This window comes from Salmo salar, chromosome 11 (assembly GCF_965601325.2).
Source record: "Salmo salar chromosome 11, fSalSal1, whole genome shotgun sequence".
Taxonomy (NCBI): domain Eukaryota; kingdom Metazoa; phylum Chordata; class Actinopteri; order Salmoniformes; family Salmonidae; genus Salmo; species Salmo salar.
Window position 1 is genome coordinate 24,286,110 of NC_138301.1, and position 25,899 is coordinate 24,312,008.

At 42.8% G+C, this 25,899-nt stretch overlaps 1 protein-coding gene across 1 annotated transcript in view; it reads right to left on the reverse strand.

The window, feature by feature from the left end:
• Nucleotides 1–8,277: 8,277 nt before the first annotated feature.
• The window catches only part of LOC106562299 (transcription factor Maf), a 146,839-nt gene continuing 129,217 nt past the window's right edge, over nt 8,278–25,899 (reverse strand). Inside the window, exon 3 of the mRNA XM_045689190.2 lies at nt 8,278–9,244. The gene's annotated coding sequence lies outside the window, so the exon portion shown is untranslated. The remainder of the gene's footprint in view (nt 9,245–25,899) is intronic.

Consider the following 25,899-nt stretch of genomic DNA (forward strand, 5'->3'; position numbering starts at 1 on the left):
CCTCCCTCCTTTCAAGTGACAAACACTTGGGCCCCCTGTTGTGTACAAAGACGCGGTGGGCCATCACCATCCATCACGGAAGACATATTGACAAGGCCTTCACGAGTGATCAGGCTTTAAGCGGACCATGCCGCACAGCCTCACCTCCCTAACATGAGGCTACGCTACTCCATGGCTAACGTGGCTAACATGAGGCTACGCTACTCCACGGCTAATGTGGCTAACATGAGGCTACGCTACTCCACGGCTAACGTGGCTAACATGTCCATCTCCACAAAACAGCCACAGAACAACATGACATCCACAGGACCATAGGAAGCTTTGACAGGGTAGAAAGAAAGGAAGACTATTGAGTTCTTTAGATACAGCATCATGGGAGTGGACATTTATATAGCCATACATAGACACATATATATTTTAACATCACTACGTGTAACGTCATATAGGTGTTGTTTGATTGTTGTATTCTGTGGGTTCATGCTGTACATGGAAGACGTGGATAAACACATTCATCCTCCCCCAGAGTTTTCAGGTTTGGGGGTTGCAATGCCAACCCTCTTGTGGCTATTGCAGTAGTCATTAAATATATTGCTCAGTTAGTGAGAATAACACTAGCATATAATTATATGTATCTCTAGTCTACTGAAGGTTCTTTGTCTATGTGCGCCTCATTTACAAGCCAGGCCCTAATATAGGCAATCAGCAGCACTATCCTCTCACTGGGGGTCCATAAACAGTTGATTTCACAGCAGCGCATTTGATAAACGAGGGAGGTGGCCTGCCCAGCATGTTAATGGGCCATCCCATAAAGCTTATCTCTGACTGGGGTCACCCAGGCCAAGTAGCAGGGGGCTGATTGCCACGACAATAAGACTCCGGCAAGCATCACCGAGGCTTTGACGACCCCTTTGACGATTCCACCACAGCCAACACCACAGCCCACCCCCTTGGACAATCAAAACCTCACCATGGAAGCCCTTATGGGAAATAAGGAAGACGTTTACTAGAGTGAAATTGAAATGAGGGGGAAGAGCAAATTAACCTGGGCGGGCGAGAGGAGGTGGGGCTTATTGAAACAGGCTTTAAACCAGCTTTAGACCAGGAGCTGTTAATGTTTAATTGTCCTCTAATGGCAATACTTTTAAAACAGATTGGGTAAAAAAGAATCACTGCTTGACCTCGAGATTAGGAGGGACATAACCACAGCAAAATATTACCCCTAAAACTAAATAAAGGCCAATCTAACAAAAATGTGTTTTATTGTGAATATTGGGGTATTGAACTTCATTGTGTGTAGCCAATTGGTAATAAAGATTTTATCACAATGATTTATTTGTGGGAATTTAAAGATACAAGTTGATTGAGTTGGGGGGCACTCTTTTTTAGGAAACTCTGTGAAAGCGTATGGTTGTCCCCTGTTGTTCTAACTCTCTCTCTGTACTCTGGGGGGCATGAAAAGGGGTGGGGGTGAAGGGGGATGGTTTTGGGAGAATGTTCTGGACCCTGACAATGTTTCACTGCTTTAATACAGAGGGATTACACCCATCTCTCAGCAGGGGACACCCTATTCCAGCCCCCCTTCTCCCCACCAAAGTTCCCCCAAAACTTCCCCTCTCTGCACCCTCATCCACTTCCCCCCAATGAGCCCTATATGACTCAGAAAGGGCCAGGCACAGGTGGCTGTGACGGTGGAGGGGGGACTCAATCCCTTCTGTGACCACTCTATGCACCTGACCCTGAGTCTGATGGGCATCACGACCCACAGTGACATAGAATGGGCAGAGCTCCTTATTTCACCTCATCGAACTGATCTGGGTGCAGCCATTTGAGTGGTAGAATGCAATCAGTGCAGTTCAGGCCTGAGAATTGAAGAGGGAAAAAGATTTGTCTGTCTTGGTTTTCTTTTTCCTTCTCCCTTTGTCTCTCTGTTCCTCTGTTTGTCTCTGTCGCTCTCTCTCTCTCTCTCTCTCTGTTTCTCTCTCAATTATTCTGGCTCGGCTGCAGGAGCCTAAATCAAGCTGTCAGAAAGCAGACTGCACGACTAAACGGCGCAGCCTGAAATGCCACCTGTCCATTGTCTCTGTGCGATTTATTATTCCACAATTTATTTATTTCTTGAGCGGGAACTCAGGTTTTCTAGAAGTTCCCTCCCCTATAACAACCTCAGCCAGGTTTGGGATTTTATGCATTTACCGACAACCTTTTTATGTGTTTTATTTACTTATTTATTACATTTATTTGGCAGGGACAATGCACAACAAAAACATAAGTCTCAAAGCACTGAGAAAACATGTATCAGACCACATTTAGCCAATAGCTCAATATGACGCCTCACATGACATACCTGTGTCACCCTAGCTGAACCTTACTGGGTAACAAGGAACAACATCCTCCTTATAAGCCAATCAGATTTTTATTTATTTTTATTTAACTAGGCCAGATGCTGAAGATTCAGCATTGTTATGGTTATGGTCCCGTGTGGCTCAGTTGGTAGAGCATGGTGTTTGCAATGCCAGGGTTGTGGGTTCGATTCCCATGGGGGACCAGTACAGAAAATAAAATGTATGAAATGTATGCAATTCACTAATGTAAGTTGCTCTGGATAAGAGTGTCTGCTAAATGACTAAAATGTGTTACACAGGGGTCAGTCCCTTGGCAATTACATCACGTCGGGACCATTTGGCTAATCCGATTCTATCCAGACCCCCAAATCTTCTTGGGTGCCGATCCCAGCTCGGTGAGGTTTCAAGGGGGGTGATGTGAGGCAAGTGGACCCCCTTGAGGCCAATCCAATTGGTTGGTCAGGCTGGGCTTTGGGAGCTTTATCACCATATTAAACCCTCTGTTCATTATCTCAGTAGCCTAAGCCAGGCTCCACCACTCTGTTCTGATGACATTACAGCAGTATGGTAGTCTCATCGTCCCTGCCACTGTGGTACAGCATTATGAGGTTGATTTGACCTGGGACAGCACGGAGGCAGACGGGGGTCTGGCTTAAAAGAGGGGAGGGTCTATACAGTAATCCTGTGACCTCACTGCCAATACCTTGTCCGGCCTCAGGCCAAAGGTCAGTCTCAGGTCTCAGGTCAAGCCTAATAATCACAGAGCCAACCCAAAAACAACACACAGATACAGACATGCGTTGGAACGTGAGCATGTGTGTGTGTCATGTCCAGTCACAACACTGGAAGGTCTCTCTACAGTCCCCCTATGTGAGCGTCTGCTCTAACACACCACTACACACCACTACGCCCCTAGAGTCCACAGAATCACAGGAGGCACCGGCTTCACTATTACATCACTGCCATTAGCTAAATGACCAGTCACATTGTCTCTCTTATAAGCTGTTTTCCTCTTCTCTGTCCTTCCCCACTGTTTGCTCTGCCACACCGCCCCTATGTGCACTTGCTCCAATGGGACAGGAGCCTACCCTACACACACATTAGCCAGCTAGCCATCACACTAATGAACTGTATAGCCAGAGAGGCATGTACTTATTAACCAGGCAAGAAAGGGGCCAGGTGATAAAACAAATACAGGCCAGCTAAGTTGATAAGCCACGAGGCCAAAGCAAATAATGTACAGAGTATTTATCCTAACAGACACAACACTGGGACTAGTGGTTTGTTTGTGGATGTGACTTGACACATGCATAAGCCATGGTAGTCACTGCAGAACACTGGATAAAGGAGACATAGGCTTCTAATGAGAGCGGATATGGCTCCCTCCCTCTATCTTTCTCATTCTCCCCCTCTCCACTGACAGTGGTAATTGACTTTCTCTCTCTTCTTTACTCATGTTTGTGTGGCTTTGTGGATGGCTGACAAATGACCCACCAAGCAGCCTGATGGCCCTATATCACCCACTCCCCTATTTGCTTAATCCAAAAACAAGATTCTGGGTCTGTTTCACCTCCCTCTCTCTCGCTCTCTCTCTCACCAGGGAGATTGATGGAGTGCTTCACCTCAATAGCTTGCCTCCGTCTGGGAGAGGGGGAGAAAGGGAGAAGCGAGGAAAGAGCAGAAAAAGATGAGAGAAAAGGAGAGGAGAAGCGAAGAGAGGAAAGAAAAGGGGAAAGGTGATAGAGAGGAGGAGGGAGAGGAAAGAGAGGAGGAGGGGGATTGAGACAGAGAAGACACATAAAAGTAGGAATGAGCAGTGAGAAGAGAGAGGAGAGAGAAAATAAAGTAAGAGGGGGAGGAGTGAGCTTGATTAAATGGAGGGTCTGTGTATGTATTGGAGTGGAGGAGAGAAATAAATAAAGGAGGTAAGGGGTGTCCAATAGGGGGTAAATCTGAATCAGGACAGCACTCTATCCCCCCTCCCTCCCAAATATCCCTCATGTTAATATACCCCCAGCGTGGCCCTCTGGGTAATATAACTTTGACCTGTGATTACAGTAAAAGCTTATTGTTTGCACACTGAACAATCCATTATTTTGCCAATCTGTTTCCATACAGTCCTGTTGTTTAGATTAGTCTGAGTGTGTGTGTGGGTGGGGGGAAGTGTGTGTGTAAGTGTGCATGTTTGTGAATAAGAGCATGTGTGTACACGTGTGTGTGTGTGTCTGTGTGAGCGTCTACGGGAACCTGTGAATAACACTAAGGCTTCTGGGAAATGTCATGGTCAGGGTCATACTCTGATAAAACGGCATGTGTGCAGTCTGCGAGTTTATCTCACTGAAAAACACACTAAACGTGTTCTTCAAACAGGCGAGGGGGGATCACAACTGTCTCTGTCACTTATACCCTCTTTAACTCCTCAGAAAAATGGTTTTGCTTCATTTTGGCGAAATCAGAAAGCTTCAAACTCGGGAGGACATCAACAGTAGTTCAACGTGATGACTCCTGCCGTGTGTGTGACTGACATCTTCATCCTTTAATATGTTTCTGCCTAACAGATCTGCATTAACTTATCACCACAGAGCCAGGTAGCAGCGCCGCTCCCATCCTCCTTTTGATGTTGTGTTTGTGTACGCGCTGACCGCAAGGACGGGCGCTAATACACACATCAAACGCCTTTTACTACTACTGCTTCCCCACCAGGCAGACACACACACACACACACACACACACACCACACACACACACACACACACACACACACACACACACACACACACACACACACACACACACACACACACACACACACACACACACACACACACACACACACACACACAGAGGAGAAGGGAGGCAGATGGTTTACCAAATTGAACTGGTTTCTATCTCTACTCTACTTTCCTAATGGGGCCAACTCTTCCTTAACTGTCCCTGGTCACAGTCTATGTCCATCCCTCTCCGTCTCTGATGTCTTCCTATTGTTTAATCCACTGTTAAATATTGTTTTGGGTTTGGTAATGCTTTACACTGGAGAGCCACTGTACATGATTCACTTGCCCTTGATTGGTCTGTGTATAATTTTATGAAACATACAATATAAGCCAATGTAAACCCAAATAGCTGCTTCATTATGATGTCTCTGCCATACCATCAACACCCCTGTCATCACCGAAGCCCATGAATCCTCATCGATCCCTATGTTAACGCCATGATGCATCAAGTGACTAACATCAGTCAGTGAACACTGCTTTTGTTAGATGATGACAGCAGAGTAGAGCAGAGTCATCTTGTGTGGAGGTCCCCTCCATAGAGGGGCTGAAGCATGTGGAGCCCAGCCCAGGGAGAGTGCAGCTGCACTGGGGAAGGATAAAGGAATCGCTGGGGTGGAAGAGCAACAGGTATTTAGCCTGAAAATCTGGTTAAGCTTAGAGCTATTGCTCATTAACACAGAGTCAACCCCAGATAGGACGTGAGTTCACAGGGCTGTGGGGAAGTGGCACTAGCTGGGGTGGAGGGGTCAGTGAACTCTGTGGCTGAAGGGTAGGAGAGGAGTTGTGGAGGTGACCTGAGAGAAGAGAAGATTTTGTCTGGTCAGGTCTAGCTGAGAGAATAATGTTGGCTTTGTCTGAAATGCTGCCCTACATTCTTAAATGTGTGAACCCTTTAACTTCAATATTGTCACATTGTTTGCTTGTTGTCTCATTTTCTCTCTCCTCTCTGCCACTCTACATCTCTGCTGTTCTCTCTACTTTCTGTCGATCTACATTTCTGCCCTTCTCTCTCCTCTCTATCGCTCTACATCTCTATCCTTCCCTCTCCTCTCTGTCACTCCACATCTCTACCCTTCTCTCTCCTCTCTATCGCTCTACATCTCTACCCTTCTCTCTCCTCTCTGTCGCTCCACATCTCTACCCTTCTCTCTCCTCTCTATCGCTCTACATCTCTACCCTTCTCTCCCATCTCTATCATCTACATCTCTTCCCTTCTCTCTCCTCTCTGTCGCTCTACATCTCTACCCTTCTCTCTCCTCTCTGTCGCTCCACATCTCTACCCTTCTCTCTCCTCTCTGTCGCTCTACATCTCTACCCTTCTCTCCCATCTCTATCACTCTACATCTCTTCCCTTCTCTCTCCTCTCTGTCGCTCTACATCTCTACCCTTCTCTCTCCTCTCTATCGCTCCACATCTCTACCCTTCTCTCTCCTCTCTGTCGCTCCACATCTCTACCCTTCTCTCTCCTCTCTATCACTCTACATCTCTACCCTTCTCTCCCATCTCTATCACTCTACATCTCTACCCTTCTCTCTCCTCTCTGTCGCTCCACATCTCTACCCTACTCTCTCCTCTCTGTCGCTCCACATCTCTACCCTTCTCTCTCCTCTCTGTCGCTCCACATCTCTACCCTTCTCTCTCCTCTCTGTCGCTCTACATCTCTACCCTTCTCTCTCCTCTCTGTCGCTCCACATCTCTACCCTTCTCTCTCCTCTCTGTAGCCCTACACCTCTACTGTTCTCTCTCTCCTCTCTGTCGATCCACATTTCTGCCCTTCTCTCTCTGTAGCTCGACATCTCTGCTCTTCTCTCTCCTGTCCTCTGCACTCCTTTTCTCTCTTTACCTCTCCCCCTTCTCACCTCTATCCTCCCTTTCCACCTCTCCTCTTTTCCTCTATTCCTCTCGTCCCCTGTTCCCCATGCTGCTGGCAGCCCTGGCAGTACTGTTGACTCATTGAGATGTGTAAATCCCTTTGACATGGGATGAATAGACAGTTCCTGGCAGGGCGCCCCACGCCACTTTGTGCACTGCCACTTAATTGGAGCGCCCCAGTTCGCCCTCCCTCCCTCCGCCCCCTCCGCCCCCTACACCCTCCACACCCCCTGCTCTCTCACTCTGGCCAGGTTCTTTCTGACATCAAAAGGGGGGTTATGCATCCCTTCAAAGTGCTTAAAACCCATTCAGCTTGGTGGTTTTGCTTAGGAGGTCCTTTTTAGTAGGACAGTATTTCCATCACATTATATTAAGGAAACTTAGAGTATGTACCCTGAAGACATAGGATAGAGTGCTTCCATTGGCTTAGAGAGAGTGTCTCATCCTCTGTCTGAATCAATGGCCACCAGCCTGTCTACGGAAGGTATTATGATCACAATGCATATTTTCATCTACATGGCAACATGTACTACTTACAGCTGAGGGTTCTATACATACAGAATATACATACATACACCACTGTATTCCACTTGTCTCCCTTTGAGAGTGTTTATGTGTGTGTGGGTGGGTATATGTGTCTATGTGCGTGTGTATGTTTGTTTGTTTTTAACCGTCACGATGTGCATCCATCCGTAACGTTTATAAACAGATCGACTGGCACTCTCCTCACGAGTCTCTGGGATGGGCGAGAGGAGGAGCAGAGAGGATTGTGGGAGCAGGCGAGGGGCTGTTTAGGTATCAGGTTTGTCCTGGAAGCACATCGATAGGTAGAGGATGCAAGAGGATGAAGATGCTTTCAGGTTATCTTGCGTGCGTTGCGTTCCATGCACAGTATCCTCTCTTGCACCACCAGCTGTAGTTTGTCTGGTTGTTGTTATGTCTTCAGTAGACAGTTTGAGATAGGTCAAAAGTCAATATGGTTTCTGCAACCTTGAAATCATACTGTGATGTTCCGTTCTCCTTGTTGGCCGTACAGAGGAGTACCTGGGTAAACCATGCCAGGTGATGTGGGAGAGAGAGACACCTGCCTTAGCTGAGGACATGTGTTGCCCTATGAGAGATCCATGAGAGAGACCACAGTACAGAGCCCAGAGGGGCCATTGGTACAAGCTATTCAAAAGGGATGAGGAAACAACAAAGAAACAAACCAAAAACAAGATTGGCCGCCCACGGATCTCAGGTTGACACACGACATAGATGCAGCGGGGCCCCTGCTGAGGATACTATAGTATGTTTACTCTCTAAGACTTTATTCTGGGTTATACCTTCATAATATAGTCAAAGCTATATGACTCAGTCACAGTGCCATTATCTTTATAGACAGAAATGTTTCCCTAATATGTCTGCAGGTATTCAAATTATACAATGAGCTATTACTTGCATTTCTATGCATTTAGTCAAATATACAGGTCAACAAAATTACCTACATAGTATACAGTAAGTTAATACTGCCTGGTAAAGATAGGAATCTAGGATTAAAAAGGTGTAATCATTGTACTATTCACAATTATGAGTTTTGTGATCTACAAGCGTACTGAGGAATACAGTAAAGTCAGATCCATGCTATAGTACATCACTCATGTCCATTGGAGAGGAAGACTGGTTCGTTATGCAAATAGTATACACTAGTAGTCTTACAGTCCAATTAACTCCAAAATGATACAGGAAGTAAGTTCTCTAAAACGAGGAACATATTTTCAATGGTAGTTACAATGACCTCTGACACGGTAGATAGAGTAAGGGATTTCAGAGGGAGGAGGTGGGTTGCTTGGGTATTTTATCCTATATCAGGAACGCTGGACTTGGACGAGTCTTCTTAGTGGAGGATCCCACTTGGGGAAAAAAGGTGGATTTTTAGATGAACTACTTACAGTAACATGCATCAAAGTTTTGTCCCCCCCCCTACAGAGGAAATGGTTTCTCCAGTAATATTCTTCTGATGTTGTCAATCATCTTGATTCATCATTTGAGTCAGTGTTTTGTTTGTTTTTGTTTTCTTACAAAAAAGCTGGAGGTAAAATAGCGGAGAGGAAAGTGGGAGTAGGAAGAGGCTCTGAAGAATTTCTCTGCAGGGTTTTTAGGGGGTCTTTTCTTCTTCTCCAGTGAAGTCATCTTTAAATGTTGTTGTGCTTTGTGGGGTTCCTCAAGCCATTGATCAGTCACTCTTAAGTCATCAGCGTTCAGTCGCCAGGTTATCTGCAGACATGGAGAGAGAAAAAGAGAGAGAGACAGAGTGAGAGAGAACAATAGAGAAGGCGAGAGCGAGAGAGAAAGCGAGAGAGAACAATAGAGAGAGCGAGAGGGAAAAGGAAATAGAGAGAGAGAAAGCGAGAGAGAGAAACAGTAGAGGTCATTAAATGTGTATGAGTCAGACCACCCATCTGTGTGCCCCTTTTGCCCCCCCCCCACACACACACACACACACACACACACGACTGTTGTGAAAGAGCGAGAGGTCCGCATCAAAGGGACCCCACCATAACCTCCACAGACACTGGGCCCACCGTGTCACAGCCATGGCGCAGGCTGACTCACTGTTATTTGGGACGGTGGTGCCCTTCCTGGTGCCTGTGTAAAACAAAGGGCCGGCGACCACCCTGTGAGTGTGTACGGTCTGACTGCATCGATGCTGAGATTCTGAGCGACAGCGGCGGCTGCATGGGGGGTGACTCCTTAATCAGCTTCAATTAAGGCCAGCGAGACAGAGATGGCTACAGAGGCCGCTCACTAACAGCACGGATGAGTCTAACCTCTGGATTAAACACAACCCCTTAGTAAAGGACCACTCTCTGGGTTTGAGTCTTTAGAATAATATTCATTAGGTTTATAGTTTTATGATATATTCATCTCTAGAATGCATCCTACAGTATCTATTTGGTCAGTTCTGATGTCCTTGAGCCATTATTACAATACAAAAAAAACACTTGAGTATACCACACATTAAGAATACCTATCAATTCATCGAGGCATAGACTCTACAAGGTGTCCAAAGCTTTCCACAGGGATACTGGCCCATGTTGACTCCAATGCTTCCCACAGTTGTGGACTATTCTTGATACACTCGGGAAACTGTTGAGAGTGAAAAACCCAGCAGCGTTGTAGTTCTTGACAGAAACCAATGTACCATACCACCTTTAAAGGCATTTAAATAATTTGTGTTGCCCATTTAACCCTCTGAATGGCACACATACACAATCCATGTCTCAATTGTCTCAAGGCTTAAAAATCCTTCTTTAACCCTGTCTCCTTCCATTCATCTACACTGATTGAAGTGGATTTCACAAGTGACATCAATAAGGGATCATAGCTTTCACCTGGATTCACCTGGTCAGTCTATGTCATGGATAGAGAAGGTGTTCTTAATGTTTGTATCCTCAGTGTATAACAACATGGCCGACAACAGAGTGATTACACACAGGCTCACAGTGAAGGAGCACTACACATCAATAACTGACACATTAGTTCCTTTATCTAACCTGTGTTTACTCTCTAAACCCAGGCAGTCACGCCACTGTGAGAGAGTGCTTTGGGTTGATATTTTGTAGAAAAATGCTTGAAAGGTTTCCTACCCCCCAGGTAGAGTAGAGATTTGGGATGATTCATACGGGCTGTGTGTGGGTGGGCCATTAGACAGAGAACACAGCTACCTGGCACTGGAGCTCCATTTACTGACCCTAATGTAAGGACAGGAGAACAGTACACTGAGGAAAAATATTAGAAGTCATACACACACACACACACACACACACACACACACACACACACACACACACACACACACACACACACACACACACACACACACACACACACACACACACACACACACACACACACACACACACACACACACACAGCTATTCAAAACAACTCTTAGCTAAAATCCTAGGATCCTAAAATCCCTGCTCTCATTATGATAACCTATAATGATGTGGCTACTGTATACCATGTGTGATATTTAAGGCCCGAGGGGGAGTGGTATAAGGCCTGTTCTTGCGCACGATGCAACGTGGAGTGCCTGGACACAGCCCTTACCCGTGGTATATTGGCCATATATCACAAACCCCCGAGGTGCCTTATTGATATTCTACAATGTTAACCAACGAAATTAGAGCAGTAAAAATAAATGTTTTGTCATACCTGTGGTCTGATATACCACGGCTGTCAGCCAATCAGCATTCAGGGCTCAAACCACCCAGTTTATAATTTAGCTTTAATCTCAGGTGGTAATAATTATCACTGCCTGCCTTCTCCTCTACTTTCATCATCATATCTTTACATTTTCCAAAATGGTCAGGCATGATTTCCTACATGAAAACAGGAGAGAGGAAGGCCTCAGTGTGTACTACCATATCAGTATGTCCCGGGTGAGTCACATACGCAGGTGGTTCAGGGCAGCACACACACGTGGCCTTCCCTGTGAGGATACAGTGTGTACTGCTTACATACCAGATTCAGAAAAAAACAACTGTAAGCTACTGCTTTGTCCCAGTACAGAATGATTTACAGGTGATTCCTCACAAAACTAGAATAAACAGGACCCATAGAAATGTCCTTAGGAGGAAGTATTGTTGACATATATTTTACATTTGTATCTTAAAGCATAATTGATAAATAATGAATTGAAGTTGGAACATTTGTGGCATTTTGGCCTTACCCAGGCCTCCTAAATAAAGTCCTGTTCTGGTTCTGTGAGGAGTCTCCATCCAGTAACCTGTGCTAGACACAGTGTTCGTGAGTATCCATACAACTAGAGATCACAGTCACTGCCCCAGGGCTACACTCATCCACTGAGAGAACCAACACAGTCCTGAATACACCCCTGGCTAAGAGGTAAGCTGTGTTCGGGAGCAACACAATACTCTAGCAGTGTGAACAACACAGCTACCCAGCGATGGGAACGGTGGGCCACTCCGCAGCACCAAAGCCAGGTGTTAGCACTTGAGGTCACTTGCCTCATCAATAATTGACAGAGGCAAACCAATCAGAACAATTTGCTCCCCAAAGCAAAGTGCTAGAGCAGGCTCACACCGGTGAATCATTAATGAGGCAATTAGCAGAGACGGTTAGACGGTTAGCCTCTCGCTAGCACCGCACCGCTCCTCTGACGCTACGCTAAGCTGCACCTGGTCCTGTCATAGATACTGTTGACAGAGTGGTCCTGGTCAACACTCAGAAAAGGAGAGAGGGAAAGCTGCAGAATGTAATGATGTGCTGCTGAAGCCACTGGGTAGAATGTGAGCAGCGTTACAGAATTAAATGTTGTCAATGTGTTGCACAGGCCAGCATTCTATAGGCTAGGCCTACTATATTTATTTCTCAACTTTCCTAATATTAAGCACATTGCTTATATTTATTACAGGAGTATAGTATTGGGGGATTGACCATTTACATTTTAGTCATTTAGTAGACGCTCTTATCCAGAGCGACTTACAGTAGTGAATGCATACATTTCATTTTATGCATATTTTTTTTTGTTTTGTACTGGTCCCCCGTGCGAATCGAACCCACAACCCTGGCGTTGCACACACCATGCTCTACCAACTGAGCCACAGGGAAGACAGTATTGACCAGTATTGGCCGTTGCCGTGGAGAGGGCCAGCTGGAGCTGTTTCTGTGGCTATTCCGGTGTGGGAGAGTCTTTATGGACAAGGATAACATCGACCCGGGTGACATCGCTCAAACATTGGGGAAAACAACAACAAAGATGGTGTTTCTCTTTGAAGGCCAGGGTCCAGGATTGTTGTTTGACGGAAAAATCAAAGTCCTGAGGGAGCTGCTCGCGAAGCCTGATCGAGCGGCCATATTGGAACCATATCATAGCTAATCGACGCAGCTCTCTCTGCTCTTTCAGCTCTGGGTCCAGTTGAGGCTCAATTAAACCAGCAACCTTGATCTGAGGAACAAACCATGCAAACCTTGCACTGCGCATAGATTATTCCTAAACACACACATATTCACACACACGTCACACACACACGCATACTCACATATAAGTAATACCAAAAAATATATACTATATACTATACTATTTGATGTCCATTTTGTTTAGTTCAAATGAAACACTGAGGAGATGAATAGTAAGTTGTTTACCCATACTCAGGCTTTTCTCCTTTGAAAAAGACAAGCTTTCCCCTGAATATCTCAGCTTTCTAATCACCTTAATGCAGTCTCAGTTTCAATATATCTCACTGATGGAAGGATTAGGAAAGGAGGGAGAAAATGAGAAAGGCAGAGAGAGAAAAAGGAGAGAGAGGAGAGAAAAAATTGCTAACAAATTAATTTGTTTCCCTGCTTTCAAATTTATTTGATACTTCACATTTGTTATATTTGTCTTTTAGTATTGTTTTCTTATACAATGTAGCATTTTATTGGAATTAGACTGAGACAAAAACTCATAATTATTTTACACAGCTGAACTGACTTCCACAGTCCATCATTTTAAATCATATTTCTAATGTAATGTCTTCAACCTACCTATGCAGCATATTCACTATTAATCATCATAACTATTCCATAGTAACAACTTTGGAGCAGTTTTATCTCCTTACTTGATTTACATAGCTCTTAAAGGGGCAGCACAATTATATTACAATTGATTGGTTGGCCTGTCCACTGGCGTGGCTGATATTGACACTTGTAGACAGTTACTGTCTGTTTAATGATCACTATTCACTTTTATAGCCCTCTCTGGACCACGTCACTAATAAATATTTGCAAAGAGGAAATTTGCCCTATGTCTTGAGAGAGCCATAAAGCTGGCACCTATGTGTTTTGAGATTAGCACGTAATTAAAATAGTAAATCAATATTTATTAAGCTCTATAGCAAAACAAATGAGAATTGTAGCAGGGTCGCCAATGCATGCCGGGGCCAAGAGAGCAACGATTCCTTTTGCTGTTCAACTCTCTCTCTCTCTCTCTCTCTCTCTCTCTCTCTCTCTCTCTCTCTCTTTCTCCCTCTCTCTCTCTTATACTAGCAGCTTCAAATAAAACATTGCAGCATTAAATGCACCCACTATGACCTCATTTCATTTATAATGTGAATACAAAATGCACACATCACCTTTCTCTCAATCAATTGTTGAAACAAATGTAATAATACGTTTGTGTGTCTGTGTGCGTGCAATCGTGTGTGCAGGTGTGTGCATAGCTATACCGTATTTGTGTGTATGCTTTAGTCTGTGTGTTTGTGCTTGCATTTGGACGAGGGATGGGAGAACTTGAAGATGCTCTCTCTCTCTCTCTCGTCCTTCAGCTCTTGTTGTTCTTCTGTAAACGGAGGAGCTGAGAATAACTCTGCTCACGTTACACTTCACTGTGCATAAAACCATCTCAGCAGCGCTGGCTGCTCACTGTCACACACTGTCTGTCTGTCTGTCTGTCTGGAGCACAGCAGGGCAGGGCAGAGAGAGAGCTAGAGCGAGAGAGAGAGAGAGAAGAGAGAGAGAGAGAGAGAGAGAGAGAGAGAGAGAGAGAGAGAGAGAGAGAGAGAGAGAGAGAGAGAGCATCTTCAAGTTCTCCCATCCCTCGTCCAGATGCAAGCACAAACACACAGACTAAAGCATACACACAAATACAGTATAGCTATGCACACACCTGCACATACTCAGCACACACCCATGGTGAGGTGAGACAATCCTCCCCTACTGTACCCAAAACCTAGCTCAGCTAAGTCAGCCCTCCACGGCCCCACTTCCAGGCCTAGTCACGCAAACCCAGGACTAATGGGCCTAAAATAACACTGTGACACCTCCACTTCCTATTTCAGACACACACACAGGTGCACAGAGGCGGACACACACAGGAACACACAAGAGGCGCTCTCACACATACTGGTGTGCACACACGTACAAACACCTATCCACATATGCACAAACACGCACACACACACACGCGCAGACACTTCACCTCAACGAGACCCTCTTGCCCTTTTCAACCACAGTTATAAAAAGGTGAGAGCAGACTATCTATCTCACCACACTTTCTACATCTACAGCAAGTTAAGAGACTGGAGAAAGCAAACAGTTGTAAATAAATACAATCCCTTTTACCTCTGTAGGCTAAAATGCACAGATTATAGTAGGAATGGCTGCTACAGTGTCTAGAGCTATATATCTACTGTACATATGCTATGCAAAAGAGAAAGAGAAGCCAATAAAATACTTAATGGAGCACTCCTTTTATTGTTTAAAAATTGCTCTACATTTTAACGGCTGAAGAAAACATTGGTCAGATTCAATTATGCATTAAAAAAATAAGTTATGAGCTGGCGGCTACATTATTGATGCTGGCATGGATAGTGGCTCGGCGTTGCCAATGTGTCACCACATTTCTGCTGATGTTTCTTCCTGTATTGATAATTTTTCATCTAAAAAGGTCCATAAAGTCTTGATCTGTGAAAGATGGCAAGTGGCCGGGATATCCTGTAATAAGCAGATTGGAGAAATAATACATAATTATTGGAGGGAGTGAAAATGGGTTTGATATCATATCTAACATAAAACACTGGACGTATGAACTGGATTTTTGGTCACAGTCTGAGGATTTAAACTAAATCAATTGAAACCACTTAAATGTTCTTCGACCGGATGTGTTATTAATTTGTAGGCATCAGGTCCAGTGTTCCATATTTACCAGAAATATTGAGGCACAGTTAGGGCTGTGGCGGTCACGAAATTTCATCAGTCGGTGATTGTCAAGCAAATAACTGTCGGTTTCACGGTAGTTGACCGTTAATAAACATAAACACATTTAGCATCTCCTGGCTTCCACACACAGCCTACAAGCCATTTTAAAAAGTCTAATAAATCCATGTAATATAGCCTACACCTTCACAATCCATTATTTATTTTAAACAGGTCTAAAGAAGCAAGATATGAAGAAAATGTAGTCTATTTCAGAAGAAAATAAAGCAGACTCTGAGTTGTCATTACGTTAGGTCCTGATGTGGCTATGTCAAATGGCTGTGGGCTGCACTGGTTAATTTAGCAGACAAGATTTGCTTATAATCTCGTAGCATTATTTTATATTATTTTATAGTATGAAGAAAACAATTGAACAAAGCTGAATAAAATATAAATATTTTCTTCAAACGATTTGATGCCGCTATTCTGTGTTGAGCGGTAAACAAAGAAATAGGTATTCCTATAGTCTTATTTTAGAGATATTAATGTCACTTTAAATGTTCTACAAATGTTGGGCAACATGTTTTGATGTTTAATACATTGATGATTTGAAAAAAGTTGCATGAAAAAGGCATGAGCTCTGCTTTGTTTTCTTGCGCAGGCTGTGCACACTCTGTCTCTCATTCACAATTTGACAAGCACTTGATAATGCCTCGAATTTCACGGCGGCATCCCCTTTGTGGCCGTAATGCACTCTAAAAAAATCCATGCCTTTTGCGGCCCGGAGTGCTGCCTTGTACCCTTCTCCCTGAGTGTGCTGTGCAATTCGAAGCGCCTCTCACTTACATAGCTCTCCGTCACGTGATCAGGTCTTTTTCACAGGCTACAAGTGAAGACAGGCACATCGGGAACGCAACTGCGCGTGTCCTTATCCAATTCCGAGGTGCATATTGAAGATTTTGGAAGAACGGTCCACATTTACTTTCGTCAGCCAACAAGATGAGTTGGATTTAACGAACAGCAAAATCACTAGCCGATGTCAAACTGCGATCGCATAGTAAAAAAGTCGACCTATTCTATTCTGTGCGAGAAATAAATATTCCAAACACATTCTGGGACAGTTGTGGGATGCGATAGATCCCAAATTAATACAACCACTAGCATAAAAAAAATAGTTTTTTTGCAACGTGGTTGACGCAACAGATCAGAACGTTTAGCTTAAAATGTTGATAAACTATTAGGCAATTTCTTCACATTATAAGTGCAGCAATGTGCACATGGTAGTAGGCTATAAGAGCAAATGTTCCATTAGCGGAAAACACCATTATCAAAAGTGACCGCAAATGCAATTATTCATGTAATGCTTTAATTAAGATTTAGATGCACTATTGTAAAGTGGTTGTTCCACTGGATATTATAAGGTGAATGCACCAATTTGTAAGTCGCTCTGGATAAGAGCGTCTGCTAAATGACTTAAATGTAAATGTAAATTATGAAGGTGCATTTTTATGGTGAAAATGATCTTCCCCAAACTTGAAACTCATGCGCTGCATATGTATGCCAGTTATGCTCTACATCCGTTGTAAAACGTATTCATGTGCTTAATTTTAAGAAGTTATTTGGCCACTTTAGTTGTGATACAAACCTTATCAAAACATATAGGCCTATCAGCTAGGCTACATAAGGTGTGCGACTACGATTCGAAAAAGTCCCCCAAAAAAGGCATTGTTTCTTATGCTCAGCATCACTCACAAGTGATAATATATAATTCACAACTCATAGGCAATATTGTCACCCACCAGACTATTCTTTATTAAATCTTGTCTTTACATATACTAAATAATATATGTGTGACATTTGTTTTGATTTAGAATGGACCATTATCATGCACCAGTATCAGGGGCAGCACCAGTATCAGGGGCAGCATAGATTAAATACATGTAATCTATGCAATTAAATAGCGAATGAAGGACGCTTTTCCCCGTGGTTTATTTTCATGCAAGCCAGGTTGTAAATACTATACTCCTGTAATAAATATAAGCAATGTGCTTAATATTAGGAAAGTTGAGAAATAAATATAGTAGGCCTAGCCTATAGAATGCTGATGGGATCCTCCTCTTTTTATTAGCAGCCATCACTCTGTTTTCTCCCGCAATTGCATAGCCTATAGAAATGTTGCACAACATGAGCTCATGGGCTCTCATGAAGTGTTTGATTTAGATTTTTGAACACATTTGCATTGATGTCAGAGTGATTAGAGGGACAATAGAGTGCTGAGTACCAGGAAGTTAGAAAAGTTTGGTAGGCTACTAATGACAATCAGCAGCATCAAAGTTTGGAGAAGCCTAATTACCGTGACCAATCGGTCACGTGGAATTTGACTGCCTTCATGACTCGTGACCTCTGGTGTGGCGGTAATACGGTCACTGCAACAGCCCTAGGCACAGTAATGTAAGCCATTTCTACTTCTCACCACCTTGTATCACTATAAACTCACCAGATACCACATGGAGGTGGTGTTATATCATGTCCACACCATTGTTACGTACGTGTGTAGGTGTTTGTGTGTTTAAAAAAGGTGTATCTAAGTGGGTTGTTGACTGTCTTTGTCTTGGGACTGTCCCTCTCATATGCACACGGATGTCACACTTCCTGCGATGCAAATGCCTGTGATTTAACTGCAGATAGCCACCAAGTACAGAGTATCTGTTTCTCTGTCTTCTTTCTCTTTCTCTCTCTTTCCTTCTGATATGATTTACCTGCACTCCTCTTTTTGGTCGTTCCTCATTTTGTCTCTTCCTTTAACCATTACTTGTATTTACACACACACACACACACACACACACACACACACACACACACACACACACACACACACACACACACACACACACACACACACACACACACACACACACACACACACACACACACACACACACACACACACACACTGGAAGTAATACAGTGAGGAGGCAAGAGAAAACCACACCATTGTTGTGCAGGAACGTTTCTGCACAAAGATAAATACAAAGTAAAAACATGGTTCAATTAAAGTAATGATGCTGTTATAGCAGCCTGCCAATTCTGGTGTTTTAGCACAACTACCGACGTCTGTAAGTTGAAATGCCTTTTTTTCTTCATATTTGTTTTTACTTAAATACAGAAACATAATGTATTGTACACAAAAACTGTTAATGAATTAAATCGCAAAAGTGTACAAAAATGATTTCTACTGTTTTGACATTGTTCCTGTCCCCATCCAGAGATGAATGAAACGGACTGCTGGGATGTGATGTCCGGAGGCAGAAAAACACAATTGAAAGATGAGAAAACTAAAGAGAAATCGACGAGTGCGGCCGGCGTACGGCTGCGATGAGAACACTGTGCTCTTTTCCACCCTACAAGGTTAACGGAACCGAGGATTCGACTCGTGGAAAATTCCAGGTGACCTTCTGCTTATCTGAGTCTTATTTTGCCGTAACGCTCCCTTGCCTCTGTTCAGTGGCTGTGTTCACAGTGCTTGGTGTAGGTGTTGTGGAGTGAGTGACCCAGAGGCCTATGTAGGAACACCTACAGTACAACCAGCCAGAGATAAGAGTTGCCTCAGCTAAATATCACAGCTCATTACAACCAAGGAAACTGCACACAGCCAAAGCCAAAATGGCAGGGGTTTGACACACAGCTCTGTTCATCTGAAAGGTTATGATACTTCTCAACTTTCCATTTTAAAATATCAAGCTCAGAAGGGAAAGGTACAATTAAGTCAAATTGAGATTATTAGGAGAAAGAACAAAAGCTAGTGCTGAAACCATTTCTGGAGACATAAAAAACACATCCACGTTCCAATCAGGTTTCCCTCTGCCCCTGCTATGGTAGACTGTAGAGGACTGTCCCTCCACTGATCTGGGCTCAGCGAGCAGTGAACCAGGCCCTGAGTCGCTGTCCTGTGTGACTCATGTGTTTGTACAATGTGAGGTAGAGGAGAGCGAGGTGGGCCTGTGTGTGGCTGTTAGTCATCTATCTCATCGCCAGTCCGCTCATCTCTCAACACATAACCCAAACACTGTGTGTCAGAGACTCAGACCTAATCAAACACACATGGAGAAGAAAGCACAACCGCACAAACAACCACACACACACACACATCTACATACAATTCGCTCCTGTAACACATTATGCAGGTCTGACAGTTTATAAAATCTATCTGCACTGCAATAATGACCTTAACGTTAATGTTTCAAGCAATAATCTTGCATGCATTTGATTATAGTATCTTACACAATGATAAACCCTCAAAAACTCGGCATGCCTGTTGCAGAGCAGCCAGTACTTGGTGTGTGGAAATTTACAGCTAATATGTTTGGTGAGGGAGGGGGAACTACACGGGACTTATCTTCCCTAATTCAGGGATATTTTGAAAGTAGAACACTCTGGAGAAGTGTGGCTCTGTCGGCCAGACTAAATGTACTGTTAGTGAGACCACAGAGAGCAGAGACACACATTACCCAATCAGATCCTGTATTTTTAGAACACAGTAACAAAGAGCTCCGTACCATAGATCATAGAGTGTAACACGCCCACTTGGTGTTTCACAATCTGCAGTTGTTCACCAGTGTCTCTTCGGAAACATACACACCAATGTAGACACACACACGCATAAACACATAGATTCACAAGAACGCACGCACGCACACACACACACACACACACACACACACACACACACACACACACACACACACACACACACACACACACACACACACACACACACACACACACACACACACACACACTCACGCACACGCACACACACAGAAACACGCTCAAATCAACAAATGGATATGTGCTCATATTGATGTGTACACGTCTAGTATAGATTACTTCTCCAACCGTAATAACATTTTACCGCCCAGTGAGTCTAAAAGAAGTTCAATTTTGAACATTTTAATTGCAGGAATTCTGCGGAACTCAGAAAAGATTACTATCAGAATGAATGCAAGAAATGCTACCTTATGTGCATATTTCATTAATTTTGTTTCAACCACTGTGGTTTCTACATCAGATGAACAGTATGAGTTGCAAAAGCTCCTAAAATCAACTAATGGCTGAATCATGTTTTCTTATTCATAGGTTTAAGGCCAGGCACCACACCCGAATAGGGTCAACTTTAACCAGACACAAATATTACTTTTTGTATATAAAAACATGAAATGTTGTATTAAAATATGCAAATTATGCAACATCTAATTAAATATGCACATATTTTCACCTCACACAAATACCTTTTTTCTGGCCGCTGGATAAAGTCAGACTAAATATTTTGGTTTCATTTTGTTAAGACACTCCAGGACCGGACTGTTTGTGGATAAATATTTTTTTTCAGAAGAAAATGTAAATATAGAATAAAACATTTACAACATATCAACAATTACCCATGTTACAGTATACGTCTGGGGAATACGCCTAAGTATGACCACACAATGCTTCTGAGGCTGAGAAAAAATTGTTGGCATTTTGGAAAGAGTCTGACTTTTGGGAAATGGCAGTTAAAGACAAGGACACTGAATTTAGACACTGAACGCAAAAGACTCAGCTGTATTTAGACCCAATCACCATCTCTTTAAAGTCATTTACATACAGTCCAGTTTGTAACATTCTCTATGAAATGGATTTTTAAATTATGTGTGATTCAATGTAGTGAGCTTTGAGATTAGGGATGTATGTCCATTTAAAAGTGGTTACAATTCATGACATTTTGATGACGGTAGTATAATAAACTAATCATACTACCTTTTGAAAATTAATTATATAAAATACCAAAACATCTAAAAAAAGATGGCCGTAGGAATACTGCATATCTAAAAGATTTCACCTGGTGAAAGATCGAACAAAAAGAAAACATTCAATTCAATCAAACGTCAGGACCATCATCAGGCTGTAGACTAGAGGATGAGGAATTTATGGAAGGTTTATGGGAGAAAATATCTGTGAAATGACATCTTAATTTCCATTCTTACAATACTATTGTTAAAGTCCTGATACTACAGTATGGTTGTGACCTGGCACCTGAATTGAACCGGGTGGAAATAATTCTCATTTAAATTTGGGAACTAAAATATGTAAAGAAGCCGTCCAGCTCTAAAACTCCACAACACATGAACCGTGGAACCTTCTCAAAAGGCACTTTGTTAAAATGAAATTGTGCGTGTCATAATAAAACTGTTGAAATATAGAATTTGGAGATTTCTCATAGGTTGTTAGCATGGCCAGTACACAGAATGAGTATCGTTGTGAAATAAGTCAATTATATTGGCTTATTGCTCATTGGCCCTCTTGAAAATCTAAACCAGTCTCACAGTCAATGACCCATATGCAAACAATTACCCCATTCCACACAGTGCCTCATTTCCCCATACAGGCTAGTCAAATCTGGGCCAGTGATTTCTCTTTTACTGAGGATTCTCCAAGCATGTTGTGGTCAGAGTGGGAAAAGAAACCTTGCTCTTAAAAAGTAGCATCATGAATTCTGAGTGACTGTTATGCAAACTGATAATAATACAATCCCTGATATCTGGACAAGTGTTGTTTTCTGATGAAACTCCTGCTGACATTTTTCTACATTTTATTCATTTAATTTGTGAAAAAACAATGCACATTTTTTTACACAACAATTTACCATTTAACGTCCCTAAATTATTATACTATTCCCTTGCCTGTCCTCTAAGAATTAAGCAAAAGTAAAATATTACATGAAAGGGGAGAGAGAAAGTGTAAGAGAAAGGGTGAATAGAAAAGCTCAGAAAAGAGAGAGGTGGAGAGAGGAGGAAAAGAGAAAGAAAGATTGAGAGCTCACATAGAAAGGTGATCATTCGTTTTGGATGAGTGATCCATCACTCTGCTTCTCTACGAGAGAGAGAACAGTAGAACGAGAGCGGGAGCACGAGAGAGAGAGAGAGAGAGAGAGAGAGAGAGAGAGAGAGAGAGAGAGAGAGAGAGAGAAACATAAAGGATCTGTGTAACTCACTGGGAGTGGAGTGGAGGCCTGGGTTAGGGCAGTTGTAATGAAACATTCATAATATGTCTTAAAACCTGTTGGGGCTCGGGGGCAGTATTGAGAAATTTTGAAAAAAATATGTGCCCATTTTTAACTGCCTCCTACACCAACTCAGAAGCTAGGATATGCATATTATTAACACATTCGGATAGAAAACACTCTGAATTTTCTAAAACAGTTTGAATGGTGTCTGTAAGTATAACAAAACTCATATTGCAGGCAAAAACCTGTGAAAAATAGATCAAAAAAAATGTGAATTTTGTGACTGTACTATTTAGTGTCATTGTTTTATAGATACCATAGTGAGAAAGGATTCATTTCGCAACACCTACGGCTTCCACTAGATGTCAACGATCTTTATAAAGTTGTTTGAAGCGTCTATGATAAACAGAGAGCAAATTAGAATGCAAGGAAGTTGACATGTCATCACTTCATTTTTTTGCGCCTGCGCATAAATCTGAGAAGCGTGAGTTTGTCATTAATTGTTTATCAAGACATAGGATAGGTTGTGTGAAAATATTACTGATGTTTAACGTTAAAAATGGACCAAAAGATTAATGCTAAACAAGGTTTGACATGTTTGAACGAACGTAAATAGATTATTTACTAGGTTTTTTTAGCTTTTCGGCGTGATTTTACAATCCCCCCCACCACGTTTTGTGGGAGCATAATGAACGCTAACTACTTGGTGTTATTTGGACATAAATTATGAACTTTGTCAAAAGAAACCACATTTGTTCCGGACCTGGGATTCCTGGCAGTGCCTTCTGATGGAGATAATCAAAGGTAAGGGGATATTTACAATGTTATTATCGATATTAGATGATGCTAACTGTATAGCATAGCTTATTGTTCTTAGCATAGCACCCCGTTTATTGCAAAATGTGATTTCCCAGTAAAGTTATTTTGAGATCTGGCCATTCGGTAGCAATTACGAGATGATAATATATTATTCTTTGAATGACAATATTATAATTTACCAATGTTTTCGAATAGTAATTTTGTTATGTTCACCGGAAGCATTTCAGAGAAGAAAAAAATCTGAATTTCACGCTACTGTAAAATGCTGTTTTTGGATATAAATATGAACTTGATGGAACAAAAAATGCATGTATTGTATAACATAATGTCCTAGGAGTGTCATCTGATGGAGATTGACAAAGGTTAGTGCATAATTCTAGCTGGTTTCTGCTTTTGGTGACGCCTGACCTTGAATTGAAAATGGATGTTTGTACTTTTGTGGCTATGTACTGTCCTAACATAATCTAACTTTATGCTTTTGCCGTAAAGCCTCTTTGAAAATCGAACAATGTGGTTAGATTAAGGAGATGTTTATCTTTTAAATTGTGTAAAATAGTTGATTGATTGAGAAATTGAAATTATTAGATTTTTGATGTTTTGAATTTCCAGCCTTGTTAGCAATCCCGACTCGGGGTTCATTGCTAACCTGTAGCCCCAACAGGTTATTAACAAGCTCGGCTGAATAGCGCTACGCTCACCGATGCCACGGTCGTCAAGGTCACGTTTACCGTGGCGCTACTAGGAGCTGGAGGTTGCCGTGGGATCTCCAAGGTACCACCGAGTGAAACAAGCACAGGTCACGGACATGTCTCTGTTTAACATGCCCTCCGTTTGAGTGAGTGGGTGTGTGTGTATTTGACTGTGATCATGGCCAGTTCTGTGTGATCTCTTTGTTACCATGAGTCAAGTTCTCAATCCTTTGATCATTTTAATGGTGACTGTTCAGATCCTCAACCCTCCAGTGTGATCTTTCATTTCCCGTAAGATACTGCCTTTCTAATTGATGTGTGTGTGTGTGTATGTGTGTGTGTGTGTGTGTGTGTGTGTGTGTGTATGTGTGTGTGTGTGTGTGTGTGTGTGTGTGTGTGTGTGTGTGTGTGTGTGTGTGTGTGTGTGTGTGTGTGTGTGTGTGTGTGTGTGTGTATGTCTGTGTGTCGTCTCTGATTTGTGACAGTTAACCTTTCCACGCCTCAACCGATGAGTGAGTGTGTTCATCACCTAGTTTGCGGTGTGTGTCTACCTCTGTCTGTGTGTGTGTCCATGTGTGTGTGATGTGGTAGCAGAGCCTTAGTTAGCACACACTGCTTCAGTCCTGAACTGATCTCTGACTGTGTCTTTAAGAAGAGGGGCTGTGAGGATCAATAGGCATCAGAATGCTTCAATAATTATATTCATCACACCTTGATACAGGCTGACTACACAGTCTACACTACTCCTGCATGTTACCTCTGATTGGGAGCATAGACAGATGTACTCACTGGCTCAATGACTACAGCGATATCACTACCAGTGAAAAGGTCAAGGTGCCATGTTTTTTGGTTTTGAAGGGATAATGATGGTTAACAATACTTATATTGCCTCAGAAACGAGTATAATAGTGTTGCTTCAAGTTGGGCAAACTCTGCATGTCTTTAGTTTAAATCTCATCTAAAAGGAAATACTCCTTCTGTCTTCCAACTGTGAAAGTTAAAGAACAGGGTTTTGAGTAAGAATGATGCATTATCGCTAAGTAACTTTTCAGGGCTACATTTTAAGCTATGTAGTGAGCGGTGACAAAGAAACTACCATTTTAATTTCGATCAGGAGGAGAAACACATGGCTGGAGCCAACGGAGTCAGCTCTCTCATTCTGCCACTGACTGGGACCATCTGGACCCAATAAAGTGTTTCTCTTTGAATCAACAGCTGTCCAAATGACACAGAACCACTATTTTTTTCCTTATCAATCTTTATTTATTTTTTCCATTCTTTCTTTTTTATGTACTCGTTTTATTGTGGTTGGAGCTTCAAGGTCTGTTTTATTTGGGCAATTAAATTAATTAAAATGTTGACCATGTTCACCTGTTTTTCTTAGTTTTCTCCATCACTTTCTCCCTCCCTTCCTCTCTCCCTATCTCTCTTTCTCACTTTCTCTCTCCCTTCCTCTCTCCCTATCTCTCTTTCTCACTATCTCTCTCCCTTCCTCTCTTTCTCACTTTCTCCCTCCCGTCCTCTCTCCCTATCTCTCTTTCTCCCTCCCTTCCTATCTCTCTTTCTCTCTTTTTCCCTCTCTCTCTGCCTATCTCTCTTTCTCCCTCCCTTCCTCTCTCCCTATCTCTCTTTTTCTCTTTCTCCCTCCCTTCCTCTCTCCCCATCTCTCTTTCTCT